At 41.5% G+C, this 18,220-nt stretch overlaps 1 protein-coding gene across 1 annotated transcript in view; it reads left to right on the top strand.

Moving 5' to 3' along the window:
- Nucleotides 1-12,154: 12,154 nt before the first annotated feature.
- The window catches only part of LOC128757165 (hippocalcin-like protein 1), a 45,782-nt gene continuing 39,716 nt past the window's right edge, over nucleotides 12,155-18,220 (top strand). Inside the window, exon 1 of the mRNA XM_053862255.1 lies at nucleotides 12,155-12,499. The gene's annotated coding sequence lies outside the window, so the exon portion shown is untranslated. The remainder of the gene's footprint in view (nucleotides 12,500-18,220) is intronic.

The following is an 18,220-nucleotide window of genomic DNA, read 5'->3' on the forward strand; positions in this document are numbered from 1 at the left end:
GCTAGGGATGCACTATCGCTGAGAGGTGCTTCCATGCTGCTGAATATAGCAACAGCACCTCGTCCTGGTTCCACCAAGTGGTTCCTCAGAGGAAGCCTTCCCCATAAATAATCCATGTTATGTAATTATACAGCAAAAACACTGCTATAACATAAGACATTTTGAAAGTCCTTCATCTCTAACTGGGATTAATAATCCAAGTGTTGCCATAGCAACAAGCACCTTCCAATTAAAATGATCTCATTTAGGAACCCCACTAAGTGATGGCATTGCTCTCCGTTCCCTCCAGCCCTGCATCATAAAGAAGCGCGTCCATGATAAGATCCATGGAGATTTGGCGAGTGATCAGTGGACGCAGCACAGCGAGGGGACTGCTTTTTCAAGATAAGAAAATTAGTACGATTGCCACTGCGTTAAAACCAAACACACGTTGTGCTCATTTGCAGTTCAAAGAATGACTTCATTCATCACACTGCGATTGTTGAAGCCTCTTATCTTCCTCAGTAGAAGCAAAGTCACTTGTTGTTTTTGTTGATGAATTTTCGATAATGAGTCGGCGTCTCGGTACAAATCAGAAAAAAAGGATGTCTGAAACAAAAGAAACACTTGGCAATGACATGAAAGCCAAATGTGTGAACTCAATGTCATGACAGACACAGTGAAGTGCCTTGGAAAAAAATGGGAATGGAACACAAATGGGGTTCTTATTGTTCAATGGAAAAGGGTCGTGGTGTGAAGAATAACTGTCATCTATGGAGTCACATTACTGAGGGACACATCGTTCACTACCAGAAAGATTTAAATGGAGAATTAGGTCACGAAATGACCATAAAATCCTCAAAAAAGATTTGTTTCAACTGCCATCGATGCTGCACAACTACCTACCGATGTCTTCCACACATACTACATATCTACTATTGTCAGGAGTCTTGCAGTTAAAGGTCACTTGATCAATAAGGTTCCTGCTGATGAAATCAATACAGTGCCCAAGTGATCCATGAGGCCTTGCTCTCACACAGACCCGAGTGTCTTGGCTCACAACCAGTCCTCATTCAGTCCTTATTTACCCCGGTGGTAAATAAGTACCACAATGGGTCAGTTCCCATTAGTGCCCTTAGACGTGCCATCAAACAACACGTGTCGCCCAGTTCTGGACCTGTAGAACTGCATGCTGCTGTGCATGAAAAACAATGTGCGTTGCAGAGATGTCTGGACATCTCCATTTAAAGCCACGTCCATAGTAGAACCATCAAAAATCCTGTGTATATTTAACAGTAATTCCAGTGGTATTAAATATAATAAAAACTTTGAACGTATTTGAGGGGTGTTTATTAAGATCCATCACTTAAAGGTTGTTGGGTCCGGTGATAATGTCATTCCATTCACCTTGGAGAGGCTTATTTCAGGTGCCGACGCCAGAAGGCTGGTGCTGATATTCTCTTCACTCCTCATTTCTTCCAGGATATGCCTTCATTTCTTTTGGATAGTTTTACTGTCTTTACGTAGAAAACACTGCAAATCCAATTTATTCACTTTTGAGTTTATTTAGTTATTTTGAACAAAGACAAAACAGTGGCATTGAAAACACGCCCTCTTTGGTGGAGGTAATGGTTACAATGATGGAAAAACATAGTGATGCTTTCATTCTAAAGGAGGCCAACTTTGGATAAAAAATCTCCACTGCAGAATAGAACCTTTTCTGCAAATTTTTTGAAAATCATTTATTTTTGTTTTTCATTTATTGATTTATGTTTACCTTCTCATTTCAAAGTCGTTTTGCTGGTTTGCTAGTTTTTTTTTTTTTTTTTTTTCCAAATTAATGGGATGACAAAGTGGTGCCATCATTTACAAAAAAAAATTATAATAATAATACAAAAATGCTTTTCTTCTTTCTTATTATTTCTTCAATGTTTGTAGCAGATTTACTATGGACCCAATAAAGCGTAGACAGGTAGGCAAGTTGAGTAAAACTGTACATTTTACCAAGTGAAATTCTTGTTCTTGAAACTCCTGGCGGTCCAAATGGTCTAATCGATACAAACACTCTTGAAAATGTACACTGTTTTGCCAGCAAAACATTAAGCAAATTGCATTCCTTTCCACAGTGCTCGAGGACAGTTGTGTGAACTGTAATTGGTATCTTTGCAAAGGCTAAACTTAAGGTCTGTACATGGCCATGGTCTTTTTTTAATCTCATTTATATGAGGTTATGTTGCTCGACCCTCTCGGTCTTCACTGTGCCCTCTTGTGAATCCCTGAATTCCCGCTCAAAGGGTGCAGGCAGACATGAATGAGTGAACATTTTACTTGAAGCAGCTTGGACGTGAACAAAAAAGGTCTTGGCGAAATTTCTGCTTCTTTTTTTTAAATCAAGTCGAGTGCTTCAGCGCTGGATGAGTCATGCTCGCTGCACTCAACTCATCAATATTACAGAACTCCTCATGGAGGCCCTCATTGCCGGCAGGCACTGGCTGCATTACTAATTTAGCTTTTATTTTTCTGTTTTCTCATCCTGACTCACCTCTGCGTGCTGGTATCACTGGAGCTGGGGAGAGCAATAACAAGCCAGTCCAGCTGAGGATCCAAACATTGATGTCCAGCCATTGACTTGGTACATTATACCTCAGCACCAGGTGTTGTCTCTCCATCTCCTATATGATTCATTTATTTTCATGCTGTTCGAGGAGAGGATCATTTTCCAGATACAATCTTGTGAGCTTCATCAACCTGCGAGATCGTGATAATGAGGATGGCGTGGGATGGGTTTGAACACAGAGGTGAGTCATCCTCACCTCACTGCTCAATGAGGGAAGTATTGATCACGGGGTTTAGCAATAGGTCAGCCTTTAGTGCTCTCAAGGTGAGTCCCCGAGACAAGGAGTTTCTTCTTTCTTTGTTTTTTAGCAGCACAATACTGCACATGTATCATTGTGTTTGGAGTTTCACCTGAAAGCCGTGTAGATTGTTGCGCGACAACATTGTAGCTGAGGTCTGTTCTGTGCAACTATCAAAGTGGCCCTGGCATTTATCTAATCTGCTTAAGCCCTTGGTGGTACTCTTCTCACTGGCTGCTGAGCAACAGTACTCATCATGCGTATCACATTACCTCACAATACCTCATCATTACATTCCCACATTCTGATAAAACCCACTGCTTGATCTTATTGATGTAAGACTGTGAGTGATCCTGTGAGTTAAATTCAACTCCAGGCAAATCCATCGGCAAATGTCTATGATGTTGTAAATAGAGGTGCTTATCATAAAAAAGGTATATCAAAAGCACAATTTCAAAAATAAGTAGTGATATATGATAGACAGGTCAGGCACTGTGACTGTGACAAAGTGCCATTTCCAGAGGGTCACGTCACAGAAGCTTGAGAAGTACAGTGCAGAGTCTTTCCTGAGGGAGGAAAATCCTGGGATTCTCACTCAATCCCAATCGTCCTTCATGTACACGATGTGTGCTTCATCATCACTGGACCCACATACATGACTCATCGTCATTTTGGTCTTCTTAAAGGGGTTCAATTATTCCTGTTGTCCTTCGTGAAAGTTTAAACACATGGCGTTTGTATTTATATTGTGTGGCAGAGCATAATTGAGAAAATGGCAGAGGGCATCCTCTAACAGAAGCGAGGAATGTCAAGTAGAACCATTCTGAGATCAGCGTTGCATTCATACCGAAAGTTTAAGCACCCTTCTTGGATATAGAATTGGACTCGAATAAAAAATTTAAAAAAAAACAGTAATTTTTAAAATTATTCCACGAACACCATGCTGAAGTTCAACCTTTGCTGCAGTACATTAGGAGACGGCATGGCCAATAAACAAAGTTGATACTGTATATACGAAACTTCAATTCTTCAGTTCTTTTTTTATGTGGGAGGAAAACTTTGCAGTGCACCTCACCAACTACTGTATATACTGTTAAACGCAACATGAAACTCAATCATTGAAATGATTGAGTTTCAATAGCCCGGGATACTGCAAAGCAACTACATATATATATATATATATATATATATATATATATATATATATATATATATATATATATATATATATATATATATATATATATATATAACCCGAATAAAAACACATGATATGGCAGAAGCACACAATGTCGCTGTGCCACACCTCCAAGCATCACATTTCATGTCTTCTGCCATGAAAACAAATGTTATTTTTTACCCTGAAACACTACGCATGTCAATTGTGTGGAAGTATCTTGGAAACATCCTTTTTTCTCCCACCCATTTGTATTCACCTGTGATTTTAGCAAGACAATCTGCAAATCCCAAAAAGAAAACTCAACTTTCAAATTTGGTGTATTTTAAAGCCAAGTCTTGTCTTTATTTGCTACACCAGTTACCAGCATATGCTAATCTGTAATTTTCTATGTTTTCATTGTCAGTTACACATCGATATTGTGGGTGCATTGCGTAACGTGTACTTGTTGATAGATGTTGATGATCATTCTCACGATTCAATTTGAATTAGTGGCTTGGATTGACTTTTGATTCTGTACATGATTGTATGGATGTATTTATATGGCATAGAGACTAATAAGACCATGAGAACAGAAATGTGACTGATCTGTTTCCCATGAAAATTCTGACAAATATGTTTCTGTCCTCAGCCACTCAATCGGCTAACCTCGGAAAATCAAGAACGCCAGGGGCGGGGCTTGTCATCCCCAAGATGACCAAGGATAAGCTCTTCATCTGTCAGTGCCATCAAGGTTCAATACGTTTTCTCATCTATGACTCCAGATTCTGCTCTGGTATATTTCAACAGGGGAGGGTTGAATGAGTGAATATTTATTTCAGTCCCACATCAAACACAACAACTCTTTCATCTCAACCTGATCTGGCAGATCAAAAAGACGCAGAGAGAACAGTTCTGATCATTTCTGACCCACTACTTGTATTTTCAGACTATCGTTGAAGTCCGATTTGATTTCCAGATTTCCCATAAGTAAACATAGAGTTTGTAGAAATGTGTGCAGATAACTGTAGCTTGTCAGATACACTACCACAGATCCTGATCAGTATAACACAAGAATGAATCATGATTCTTTTTGGTCGTGTTCTTACACTTCCTTAACAGTCCTTCATGACTTCTGACTTCTCGTTGTTTGCCTCCTTTGGTGATGCAGCTGTGGGCATGAAATTCCCCCTCTGGGGATTGGTAGATTACCACAGAGTTTAGCAAGGAAGAGAATGTGTACCTCACGCTTCAATTTCAGGAACCTCTTCCTCATTGCCACTTGCTTTGTCCAGTCGTTCTAAACCGTACGTGGGTAACTGTGGTCGACTGTTATCCTGGTCTGATCAGTGACAGTGATGCTGCCTGGAGAACCTTGAGTTTCATCACTTCCTGTTGGAATTTAACAACGTTGGAGTCAGTCGATCCGCTGAGCAGAATCAATCATAAAATCTTCTTTGTAATTCGTCAGCTTGTCTGTTTCTTCATGTTGCCTTTGAAGTTGATTCAGCCATCTTTGGCTCTATTTTCTGTTTGTTTTCGTATTTCTTCCTTCATTTCTGAATTACTCTGTCAACTTTGGATGGAAGGAATTTCATGAATCAGTAAATTTTTTGCCATGATCCCTGACTCCTCTGCCGAACACGTGTTGGTTTCTTCTGCTGGGCTTATTTCCACGAAAGTGTCAGGTGGCTCTTAATTGATGTTATTAGCTTTTTTGGCGTAATCACTACAAGTGACGCTTCGCTGATCACTTCAGAGTTTCCGACTGACTCTCCTACCTCCCTCAAAAGGTTGTGTCACACCTTTGTTTATGTTATCTCTGCAGAGCTCTGGCTTTTTTGGGACTGCCCTGTCAAGTGTCTTTTGATGTGCTTTGATCCATGGCAGGTTTTCTGGACTGTTTATTCGTCTCGTGTGGTCGCCCTATTCACATGACATTTGTAAATCAAGGTCAGTTGATCACCCTTCTGGAACATCTGGAACAGTGAAAGGTGAATCCACCATTGTTTTTGTTTGTTTTTTTAACTTGGTTGTAATTTTTTTTAAGTAAGACAAGATGCAGGCAAGTGCATTGAGAGTTTTAGCGGCACTCTTTTTTAAGAAATTGCATCATCCTTCACATCAGTTCCGCCTAAATTTATTTCAGTGTCTGATGGTTGGGTAGATACACTATAAAATATATATATATATATATATTAACCCACAGGTAAGTATTTGGTCACCTGCCTTGACTCACATATAAAGTTAAGTGCCATCTCATTCCTAACCCATAGGGTTCTATAAGATGTGGGTCCACCTTTTGCAGCTATTACAGCTTCAACTCTTCTGGGAAGACTGTCCACAAGGTTGAGGAGGGTGTTTACAGGAATGTTTGACCATTCTTCCAAAAGCGCATTGTTGAGCTCACGCGCTTTGCATTGCACTTGGTGATGTATGGCTTGGCTGCAGCTGCTCAGTCATAGAAACCCATTCCATGAAGCAAACACTTTGGGTCATACAGTGTATGTTTGAGCGCACGCCGCTTTGAGGCTTTGTCTCCTCACCATTCTGTCACATAGGTGCCTCATTCAAAACTAAAGTGCTGACAAAGCAGTTGATTTCTCAAACGTGGAACCAGCATGTCTTATCTATGGCTTTACGACAGTTACTCACGCTGTGTTATTGTGTGCACACTGCTTGAGATATCAGGTCCTTCAGTATCTGACTCATCCCAGTCTGGCATTCATAAGTGTTAACCTTCACCCAACACAATCGACACATCAAAAGCACCTGATGTAGATGCAAAGTCATTCCAGGGATCCAACCTGTTTGGAATGACCGGCCCACAGCTCCGAAGCATTTCAGGCGACATCTGAAGTATTGAATGCTCACATTGAAAACTTCAGCAACAAGTCACAGCGCATTGGCCTAGCTCAAATTTTACGTTCAATGTGTCAAGAACCAATCCTCCAGGAATCTGATGGACCCAGAAGGTTTTCGCTTTTAGTGGACTTCCATGCTAGATACAGAACTACAATTCTGCCTTGGTATCCTCTTTTTTCACAAACCTTAAACCTGTCCATCAGCTGAGTGACCCACTATTTTAACATGAGAGATCAGAAGACGTCGTTGCTGCTGGACACCAACAACCACTTGGATGTGAAAAGCACGACAAGTGTTGCCAGATCATATATCATGTAGACATACCATTGTACTGCTTTGGTTATAATTGCCAATATTTGGCAAATGTGATGACTGGCCTGTTGGGAAATTGCATATCAAGAGAGTTTGAGTTTGAGTTTATATTAGTATGTGAAGTTTTCTCAGTTTAAGCAGGCAATGACAAGACCATTGCTGAAAGATCTACCCTCCACATACACTTCATGTCATGAGCAGGATGGCAGCTCCTTCTACTACTAGTGCTCTGTTGTTCTTCCCACAGTGAACATGCTGCCAGGGGAAGAGGCAGAGGATGCAACGCAACCCGACTGCTGCAGTTACGCAAGACGAGAAAGTGCAGCAGCAGCAGCAAAGAAGCCTGGCTCGGAGGAGGGAATGTGCCCACTGCACACAAAACAGCCAGGCCTGAGGGATGGAGAAGAGGAGTGGGGGTGGGGTTGATGTGGTCACATCACTGTCCTCGCTGATGGGACGACGAGGGATGGAGAGTGGGCATCCTGACGACTAATGAAATAAGCAAAAGCTGAGTCAGATGTTTGCGCCGACTCGTTTGGACAATAAAGGTGAATGAAGGAGAGAATGGAGGTGCGGATGGAGCGCTCGGGAGGAGACACAAAATTATTCCTGCTTTCATTTCACCATTCCTAAGAGTTTTTGAGAATGGGATGAAAAGTGATGAAGCCCTTAAACACCAGATCAGTTTACGCGCTCCAGGCACCTCTCCGTCATTATTGCTTTCATTGAAATAAAATTGAATTATAAGATGTGTGCTGTGTAACTCTGAACCCTCATGAAATCTAGATTGCCTTGTTTTGTTCTTCGAAGGAGTCTTATGATGATCTTCCACATTTAATAGTAATGTACAGGGTTATCAAAACAGAAATTCACTTTGACACACACTTATTCCACGTGGAGTGTGAAAGAACATTTCAGAGTAAGTAAGTCTAAAAAACAAGCCTATGTTGTGCCCATGAAGGTCAAACTATTGCCTGATGTCAGATAGTACTGGCATGTACATGTAAACCTCTCAAAGAACTTTAGTGTCCAGTGTTGACACAAAGAGTTTCAATGGACTCAAGTGTTGCTCTGTGATGACAACAACAAGATAACAACATAAAAAAACCATATATATATATATATATATATATATATGACTAGCATGCCGCCAAATATTTATGCATAGCAAAGCAACTCAAGATAAAATGGGACGTAGTAGTATCTTTTTGATACTTTAAATCTTACCCTGTCCAGTTGCATTTCGTTTTTTTACTCTATGAAATGTCCGACTGAGATTATAAGTTAAAAATAATTGACATTCCAACAGTAGCAACTGAGAACAAACCTGCTGGACCAATGCTATACTGTGTCTGTGACAAAGGATGCTCTCATCAACTAGTATGCAAATAGAGAGCAGGAATAAAAAAAAGGGTTGACTGTTGGATATTCACGGTATAGTAGATCGCGTATTCTATAAGAAATCCTCAAAACAGCTGTGAAAACAATGTTTCTACGATGGAACTATATCACTGGGAAATTTAAAAAGTACTGTCATTTCATAATGGCACATTTCAGTGTAAATAAAACACCTTTAATTTCATTTTTGTGATTTATAATTCAGATAACATTGCACATTTCTGCATATTATTTCAGCCCAAAGGGATCCAAATAAACTGACAGTGATTTGTCCATCCACACTGCTGGAGCTCAACATGACTAACATGACATGTTTGTTCCTCTTCCCTCTGGCAGGAGGCTACGGTCCATCCAGACCAGAACCTCCCGTCACAGGAACAGCTTCTTCCCCTCGGCCATCAGACTGTTAAATTCGTGAACAGTCTGGTTGTTATGTTATTCTATTTATTTTATTTTATTTGTTTTTTGTTGCACTTTATTCCAAGACACTTTCCTAGTCAGTGGGCTCCCCACTGACCATGGCAATAAATCTGATTCTGATCTTCTGATTCTGATTCTGACTACACTGACAGTAACCAGCACACGTATAAGAGGCATGGGGCAAACATCCCGGTAGAAGCAGACAGCTTGTTCTGAATTCATTTTTAGATCTCCTGCTTTGAATTAAATCCCTTTTAGTGACACACAACTACTCACAAACCTCCCAGTGGCGTTGTGTGTTTAAAGACTTGTGAAGAAACTCATTGCAGGCAGAAGGTGATTTTAAACAATGTGTCTTTCCAGCACCTCATCCTGCACTTCCCGCTGAAATGTTTCATTCGTATTCATTTATGATGATAACCAATCTTCAGATGCAAATTTGTACACACAGAGGGACACCAACACTTTGTATTGTCATCTAACTGAGCGCCCGAACACCTCCAACACATACTGTGCCATGGAATTGAACTTCCCCGTCTGACATTCTCCTGCTGCTTCCATTGTACATCTACGTTTGACAGGGACCATGCTGCCATTTTATTTGCTTGGGTTTGATTGTTTTTATTTTCAGAACCTCAATGTGAAAGACGGAAATAGCAAGTGAGCAGAGGATCACGCAGAGAGAGGCTTGAGGGAACAGAACGCAGCAGCCTCATCAACAGATAATTGCGTGCTATTAAGAAGCTGACCATTCATAAGCCTCCGGTGCTTCGTTCTGCTGTCACGCATATTGATCATCACAGAAGGAAGCTGGTGACCAGAGCTCAGTGGACGTGCTCCCTTTGGTAGGGTGCCACGTTTGATTGTTGGAATTGCACAGTGCTGGTTACGCAGGCAGGCTGTCCCTTCAATGAGCAGCCAAACTTAGTCCGGAGAGACCTCCAGCGGTGAGTCACCACCCAACCTTTGCAGTTAATGAAATCCTTCCCAGTGCTCTGTCAAGGTCCGCCAGCCGGAACAAAGTCTAGCTGATGTCTGGCTCAGACGGCGAGACCGCGTTTGGCTTTGTATGTGTGCGAGCGTGAAATCCCTCTGAAATAAACTGGGCCACATTCTAAGGCGTTTTCAAATGAAAGGTTATACATAAAACTTGGTGTTTGACTGTAAAATTGAATGTTTATTGTAATTTAAAAATACCAGTGATTATTTGTTACATGCATACTCAGGTTTTGATAAGTACAATAAATTTAAAGAGGTGTTGCAGAAAGTTTTTGTTCAGAAATTTGGTGAACTCTGATGTGCTACTTCAATAAAAATGTATGCCTTTGCAACAAAGCTTATAAAAGTAATATATTCATAACATTGTTTGAGCTTCTCATCTTCTGTTATGTAGTGCATAGTCTAATCCCCAATTTCCTCTAGGAGCGGAGCACAGCGTCGCGGAGCTGTGGCTCTCCACTCGGTCACGCGAGAATTGTCGATCGTGACTGAATTTGGCCAGTCCGACCGCTGTGCATGACGGGTTTGTTCTCTGTCCCGTCGCTTTCAATTTGAGCCCACGCTCTTTCTTTTCTTACGCTGTCTCTATAATGCTTGTGACAAGTGACGCTCAACCTCCAAATTGAATGAGTCTTGTCCTCTATGTTGTCAACTTGCCAAGAAAAGAAAGTCTCTGTTGTCACTCGTGACATAATGTTTACATGGCTGTTTCACTGTGAAATGTGACGTCAAGTCAGAATGTGTTATTTGTGGAAATTGACAGACTGAAAACAATTCATTCTTTTTGAAAGCAGCAGTAACATACCCGGTGGAAATCTGGGTGGACTCACTTTTGAGCTGCAACAAAAATGCATGAGTTTGCTGGCGGGTAATTCATATGTTGTGTTCCGAGTTGCAACACAGATTCATTGCCATAGTTCCACATTGTCAACATTATCTGTAGGGGAGCAATCCAACAGGCAATCGCATCTTTGGCCGCTTGGAGTGCCCCACCTATCACTCTGATCTGCACCAAAGCTGTTTGAAGTCATGACCGTCATCCCTTGTGTGATCCTGACAGCCCACAAGTACACAGTGTTTGCAAATATCTTCCGGAACATGCTAAATACAGACACTGTCTATCTGAAAGGGTTTGATAACTCAGATATATTATAGCAACTTCTGGGCTATAAGCCGTTTCTTTTATCTCACAACAACGACATGGCTATGGATTTTTCATGCCATCAGAATGTTGAGTTCCATCACATCAGACCAATGCAATTGCATGTATTTTATCAACATTAAAGCACTCGATGCACTTTTTTAGCCCACCCCAAATGTTCCCACAGTTAGGTGCACTCAGTAGACCATGGTACTTTGTAATTCCTGCTCTATGAAGACACTGAATTGCATGTAAACCCCCCAAATTACATATTCACTGTTGCAAAAATACTGCTCAAAAGTCACTTGAATTAAATTGTTGATGTGTGGGAAGTTATTTTGACATAATATGAAAAATAGCGAATCCAGGCACAACACTTGAGATAAGTAAATGAAAAATAAATCAAGCTAAAATACTAGAATGCCAGGTCACTGCTGAAACAATACAGTGATATTAAATCAAAATGTTACAACACTGAGCCCACGCAAATCAGACTCAAAATAAGGTGCTTACAAGTCAGAAATACCGAGACACTCTTTTGAGAGTTCACTCAACAGACTTTAAACTGAACAATGCAGAATCAGGACAAAAATAATGAGTGACCAGGTCAAAATAATAATTCAAATGGGCCCTTCTGTTTACAGGCATGGAGTCCAACTCGCCACTTTCAATTCAAAACGCCTCAACGTGCACCAATACTTTGATTATAAGATTATAAAAACATTGAAACAAAGTTTATTTCAGTACTGGATAAACGTCCAATACGACTAACCAGAATACATTTCTTGCGTTTTGTTGTGGCTCGTACGTCATACATGGCAACATGTTGAAGAGTACAGATTCAATATGTGAGCAAAGAGCTGACTGGGCCGATCATCTTGAATACAGCGTAGTGAATAATATACTGGAGAAGCGCCGCTTGCGGAGCGTCGTCGTGTCCGCGCGGAGAGATAGTGATGGAGAGATGGAGCAGAGGAGGAGGAGTGTCGTGCGCAACGTCAGTGCCAATAGGCGCAGCGCTGTCTAATTAAACCCCTACCACTTAATCCCGACCACACCATCCCCCCGATTTAAATCCACTCCACGGCCGCTCATCGCTCCAGCGCTGCTCCGTCCTCCACGGCCACCCGCGTCTCTGCTCCGGCCACTGAAGCAGAACAAGCTGCCGCCTTGTGCTCGCTAGCAGCGAGAGCCGGACTCGGCTGGGCCAGTCAGCAGTCACGCAGTCCGTCAGCCCCGGCTCGTGCGTGGATGTGTAGTAAGAAGCAGTCGTAGTAAGAAGGAGCTCCGGAGGAAGCCCAGCAGCATCCGCGCAGCTCCCACACCGGCGCACCGGACCCGGAGCGAGGACTCGAATCCGCAGCCCACTATCAGGTGAGGACACGCAGCCGGGCGACGGTGACTTTGGAACAATGTGCGTTTGGAAAGCGTCGTTCGTGGGCATCGAAGCAGCTGGTTTGTTTTCACCCAACGGTGGTTCCGCTGTGTTGCTTCTTCCCAGCTCCTCAGCTGTGAATAAGACAGATGTCGATATTCTCACCTTACAGTGGAGGGCTGATGCTACATTGAGGTCAAACCGAACAACAACACTGTGATATGTGTCTGCAGCCAATAGAAAGGAGCATGTGCCATTTGTATTTTTCTTTATTTTTATGAATGATCCTGACATGGGACAGGAAGCTTGGATGGCTGATGGAGCATTTCACTTCATCCTTGTCATCTTAATCTCTTACAACACTTCTGTGAAAATGCAATTATACAAAACATAATTCAAGGACATCTCTTCGGTGGTCTGTCCCTAGGAAACTGGGAACAGGAGTAGGAGTCCTAGTTGAGTCCTGATGAAGATGAGACGGTTTGACATGTTGAGGTCTTGTTTTTTCTGAGAAGTCTATGCTCAATTTTTGCTTCTACTGCTGAAGCTTTCTGTCATCTTGGATCATCATGCCACCTCTGTCACCATGTGAAAAGGCGAGGGTTTAAGACCAACCCCCTTTTGAAGTCATTCACACACACTCACAGACGTTCATAACCAGATATGCCTTTTGAGAGAGCTGAACCTTCTTTGAGTCACAACAAGGTTGAGAAGTGGCTTTTCCACTCTACCAGGGTCCATGTCTGCTTTTATTTATTTAGCTATTAGAGTTATAGGTTGTAACACTGGATCAGTAATTCAAGCAAGGAGAGGCCAGTTCATGTGAGTTCACACTAATCTGTTGTGTTACCACACCATGCTCTTCAGACCTCTGCTGTTAGCTGTAAACAAAATATGTGTAAACTAGTGGTGGGACTTCAACAAGTACATTACGATTAATTATTTAACCTTAATTAATGCGTTACAATATTTTAATCTCATTCAATCATTTAATTTAATTTAATTTTATGTAATTTAATTTAATGTAACAGTCTGCTCTCTAGACAACAGGGAACCTGTGTAAGTGCAGGAGTTCCTGGTCCACTGATCCCACTGATGCACAAGACACGTGGCAGCTAGGATGATAACAACAACAACAAACATGGAGGAATCCCTGAACAAAAGCAAACAAAAGCATCTGTTTGCTTTTGTTCAGGGATGTTTTTCGCTACACAATAGCCAGGGTTTCCACCACGCTGAATGTACTTGAAATTCTTATAAAATTGAAATTCTTACGCAAATTTTTGCACGACATTGAAAGAGCTTTATTTTAAATAACATGATATAAAAACTTGAATATAGTCACCATCATGATTTATTGTGCTATTGTCAAACTGATGCAAAATAAACAATATTTTGTTGTTTAAATGTATGTATGGGTCCATCATTTGATTCAGTAATATACCAAATTCATTCAAATTGAAAAAATGTGGCTTCTTGTGGCAAATATTCTTATACCATTAAACTGCGAATCCCACCCCAGTTGCCCTCAGGATTTATTCCCAGCATATGGCAGGGAAGGGTGGGGGCAGCGATGTGTTGGATTTTGACGACACGAAACACGTGACCAGAGTACACTGTACATCCTACATGGTCCACCTTTAGGACTACTCAACTGGCATTGAGGGAGCGCTGATACTGCAGTCATACTTCACTACATTTTGACACAAAGAAAAAATTCTGCAAACATAGGAGATACAAGCCGACTCTGCTGTTTTTTTTTTGTCACTGATTCACTGCCAGACTGAAGAAGTTGAAGGGGACTGTTTGCTTGTCTACGGCTACATATCACACTCACCCTTTCGTTTTTTTGCAACCACGGTTCCAAAGATGTGAGATGAAACTGATGATGTGTTTCCAATTAAAAAGATAATTTGAGTGACAATAGCGCTACAGAGGCAGCATACACAGGGGAGGTGGAAGATGTCCGGAAAGTGTGGGAGAACCTTCATAAAGTTTCTTCATAAAATCGGATAAGCACCGCTGGGGCTGCAGAATGGACTGCTGGTGTTTCAGATCACTTCAATGTCGAAAACTGATTTGACATTTGCATAATTGAAGCTGCAAACTCTGATTTGGAACAAATTAAAATCCAAATTTGATGCATCACTATATCAGTGTTACCTTAAACTAGTAATAAACACATTTGAAATGTTCATTATTATGTTCATTACCTTTGTCGATGACAGGTGCTGGTTCATTTGTTTGTCAACAGCATGACTCAAAAGAAGTGGCCTTTGAATAAGATCCTCAGGATTGGAATAGTGTAGAAGTGATAATATGTTGGTGGTGTTCTATAGTTCCATCTGGATCCAGGAAGGTTCCGAAGGTATCGTCCTTCACTTGTATGGCTTTCTAACTGCTGCTGCTGCTTGTACCAGCTCCATTCAGAACTAGGTGAAAGAACTTGACTTCAAACACGCCGTACAATTAAACCACTTCAAAAAGAAAACAATGAAATAAATAATAGGCAAAACATGTGAAAATAACTCTTTCGGGGGTCAGGAAGCTTTTATTGTAATAAACTATCATTGACAATGCCTGGTGACAATGTCTTTTTCGGACAATACTGGGCTCACTTGACGTTTGCTCATGCTGAAACACACTAAAAGTACAAAGTGACCTATTGGGCTTAGCTTATTAAGGTGTACGTCCTTCAAAGGTGGGAAAAAATATGACTTGTGTTTTCTATTAGTATGTTAGTGAATACTGATTATATTCAATAGAACAGGTGTTTATGTTGGTTATATCAATATTTAACACATAGATTTGGATATGCTGCCGTTTGTTTTCGTTTCTATACACTGGAATTATTGATTAGGGATTCATTCCTCTGTTGGTCTGCGACATTTAACTGAAAGTCTAACTGGTCTGACGTTTTCATGCACATAATACTGTACTGCATGAGCTGATTTCCCCCTTAAAATGATGCCTCTTATTCCAATGTATTGCTATGAGCAATGGTATGGTATCTTATTATCGTAAGATACCAAGACACAGCTCTGTTGAATAGTCCCACTCATGTACCCTAAACGTGTGAATGTGTGGAGGAAATGCTATTTACATTGTTTACCGATTTGACTTGTCAGACCCGAGAGCAGTTTGCAAATTGTAAACTTGATAGTGACACTAACAATTGATGCAAAAATGAGGGTTCTCCTCAGAATTTTGTCTCAGCATAGGAGGTGTCTCCGATGCATCATATGCCCTATACAGCTAAAACCATGGGGGCAACCCTGAAAGTTGTTTTCACTGGATCCTCACAGATGAACTCATGCACACACTAGTATCGATGCCAAAGCAAACTAGTATCGTAGGACATCAATATTTTTGCCACCCTTGCAGAAATCGTTTTCATGTGTGCGTTATTGTGCTCCCATGGCTGTGGTGACTGTTGAGAAGAGGAGGGCTTATCTCTGTTAAAGAAAATGCCAAGCTCTTTCCTACTATCTTAAAAAAAGGTGCAGCTAAATTACCTCAAGTCTAAAGTGACACTCTGATCATTACGCAGCAGAATTACTCCCTCAGACTTTTGGACATGCATTTTCGTTCCCACCGCGACCACTGGTCCTCTGAGCTCGGATCAAGAAGAACGATGATATTAATAAGCATCACTTAGCAAGTATCCACCATAATAGGCTTCGTCTTTGGGTCATCTTTCTCAGAGACAGTCGCATGAGTCACACTTGCTCCTCTGCCTTTTTTCCAGGCGTGTCCAGGCCGAACCAGTTGGCGACTAGTACATCTGCACTCTGGCCAGGCAATTTTACTGAATAAAAAAAGAGACAGTTTAGATCAAGGAGAAGAATTGGACTTGGAAGGGTGATGATGCGCTCTGCCTTTGGTTTTCTGCCTTGTGTGTATCTGGTGATTTACAGCTCCTCTGCTTCAGTTACAGCACAGTGAGAGAACAGACGCAACTGAGTGACAGAGCTCCTGGCAAAATACAATAATAGACACTGGGCCTGTGGTTATTATGGTATGGAACACATCAGTTTTAATAAGCATCTTGATGTTTCACATGCCTACTGGCATTAGTAGATGGAAGTTCTTTGTTTCTCATTTATTTAGTGTAATTGCTGGGAAGATTTTAAACCAGCTTGGTAGAGGTGTGTGGTTGATGCAGGACTTGAGTGGTTTGCCCTCAAATGGACGTTGAATAGCTGCAACTATTTGTCAGGAAGCAACTTGGAGACCCGATAATGTGGCAGTTAGGGGTGACCTCAGGAGACGGCTGCGCTGTACTGTAGATGTATGACCTGATGAGGGATCTTCTCCAGAGAAAAACCTGCTCAGCTGTATTTTGTTTGAAAATAGGCCATGTGCCCAGCAGAGGCAGCGTTTAGCTTACGTGTGCTAATGCTAGTCTACTTGTTACGTAAGAGGATAAGTGTGTACTGGAGCGCTACGCTGACACCGATGCGCACAAGCACACTCCTCTGCAAACCCTCCTAACTTTGATATTTTGTGGCGGTGTGGCTCTGACCAGAGTGGAATTGTTGGAACTGCTTTTCAGTTGCAGATAAAGAGCCAGTCACCATCATGAAGTATTTATTTTTTCCTGCGTTCCCTAAACTCTTGATGCATAATGGGAGCTAATACATGGTGTCGGGATGTATCGGTCACCCAGGTGGCAAAGCATCATTGACATGTTTTACGATGAGCATTCTTGGGGGGAAAACTTAGAGTTAGTTGCAATGTATATATTTCATAGATTACATTTCCGCACGAGCTAAATTTACATCAGAACACAACACAACAGCAGGAATTCTACAAAGCAAAAGAACTACGTTGAGATGAGATTATGTCCTCAATGGTGGCTGAAAAAGGAGTGAATAACATCTCAAGAAAGAAGACTGAAATGCAGCAGCTGAATCTTACGATGTTGAGATTAATATTTTGAAAATAAACACGAACACTGTAGAGTGTTTTTTCCCTCATAAAGGAGTCGGTTGTTGTTTGGAGTTCACTTGATAAGTCCAAACTAGGGATGATGATCTGAGGAGGTATCATGAAACAGTGTCCTCACTTTCAGAGCTCAGTTGGTGGCGCTCTTGGTTTAAAATAACGTTGAGTTTCATTGAAATTGAAGCCCAAGAAAAGAGAGCAGAGTGTGTCATCATGTGGAACCTGATTTAAATTCATAACTCAGCAGTGACATTACGCATCTGCCACTATGTGAAAACAGGAAATCCCTGTGTGTGTCCTGAAATGCACTTGGACCTCACCATGAAGGAAGCAGTGTATTTGATGAGCAAAAAAAGTTAAAAAAAAAAAAGCTAAAAGCATTGAATGAGAAAGAGATTTAGCTGGTTGGCTTATTTAGAGAGCTGAGTTGAACTGTGGTGGCCTGCTGTGCCGGCCTCAGCTGGCGTCCCCCTGAGAGACTTGCTGTGTGTACATCCTGTGGCGGCTTGGTGACTGTGGAAACGCCAGGAGCGTTGGTCACAGGACATTTCTATGGGCAGCCATTGAGAGTAGACATGCGTGGTAGCTCTCCAGCTGCCCGGAAGATTCCAAATGATGACGTTGCTTCTGAATGCTGAATCATGTGGCCTCTTTTGGGAAACACACGAGCCGTCTCTACTCAAGTGAGACGTCAACCTTAAGATGCAATCCTTTGTCCAGTTGTACAGATGGAAATGTTTTCTGACTGTCCTATTATCGTAAAATGTCATGCT

Source organism: Synchiropus splendidus, chromosome 4, assembly GCF_027744825.2.
Source record: "Synchiropus splendidus isolate RoL2022-P1 chromosome 4, RoL_Sspl_1.0, whole genome shotgun sequence".
In the NCBI taxonomy this organism is placed as follows: domain Eukaryota; kingdom Metazoa; phylum Chordata; class Actinopteri; order Syngnathiformes; family Callionymidae; genus Synchiropus; species Synchiropus splendidus.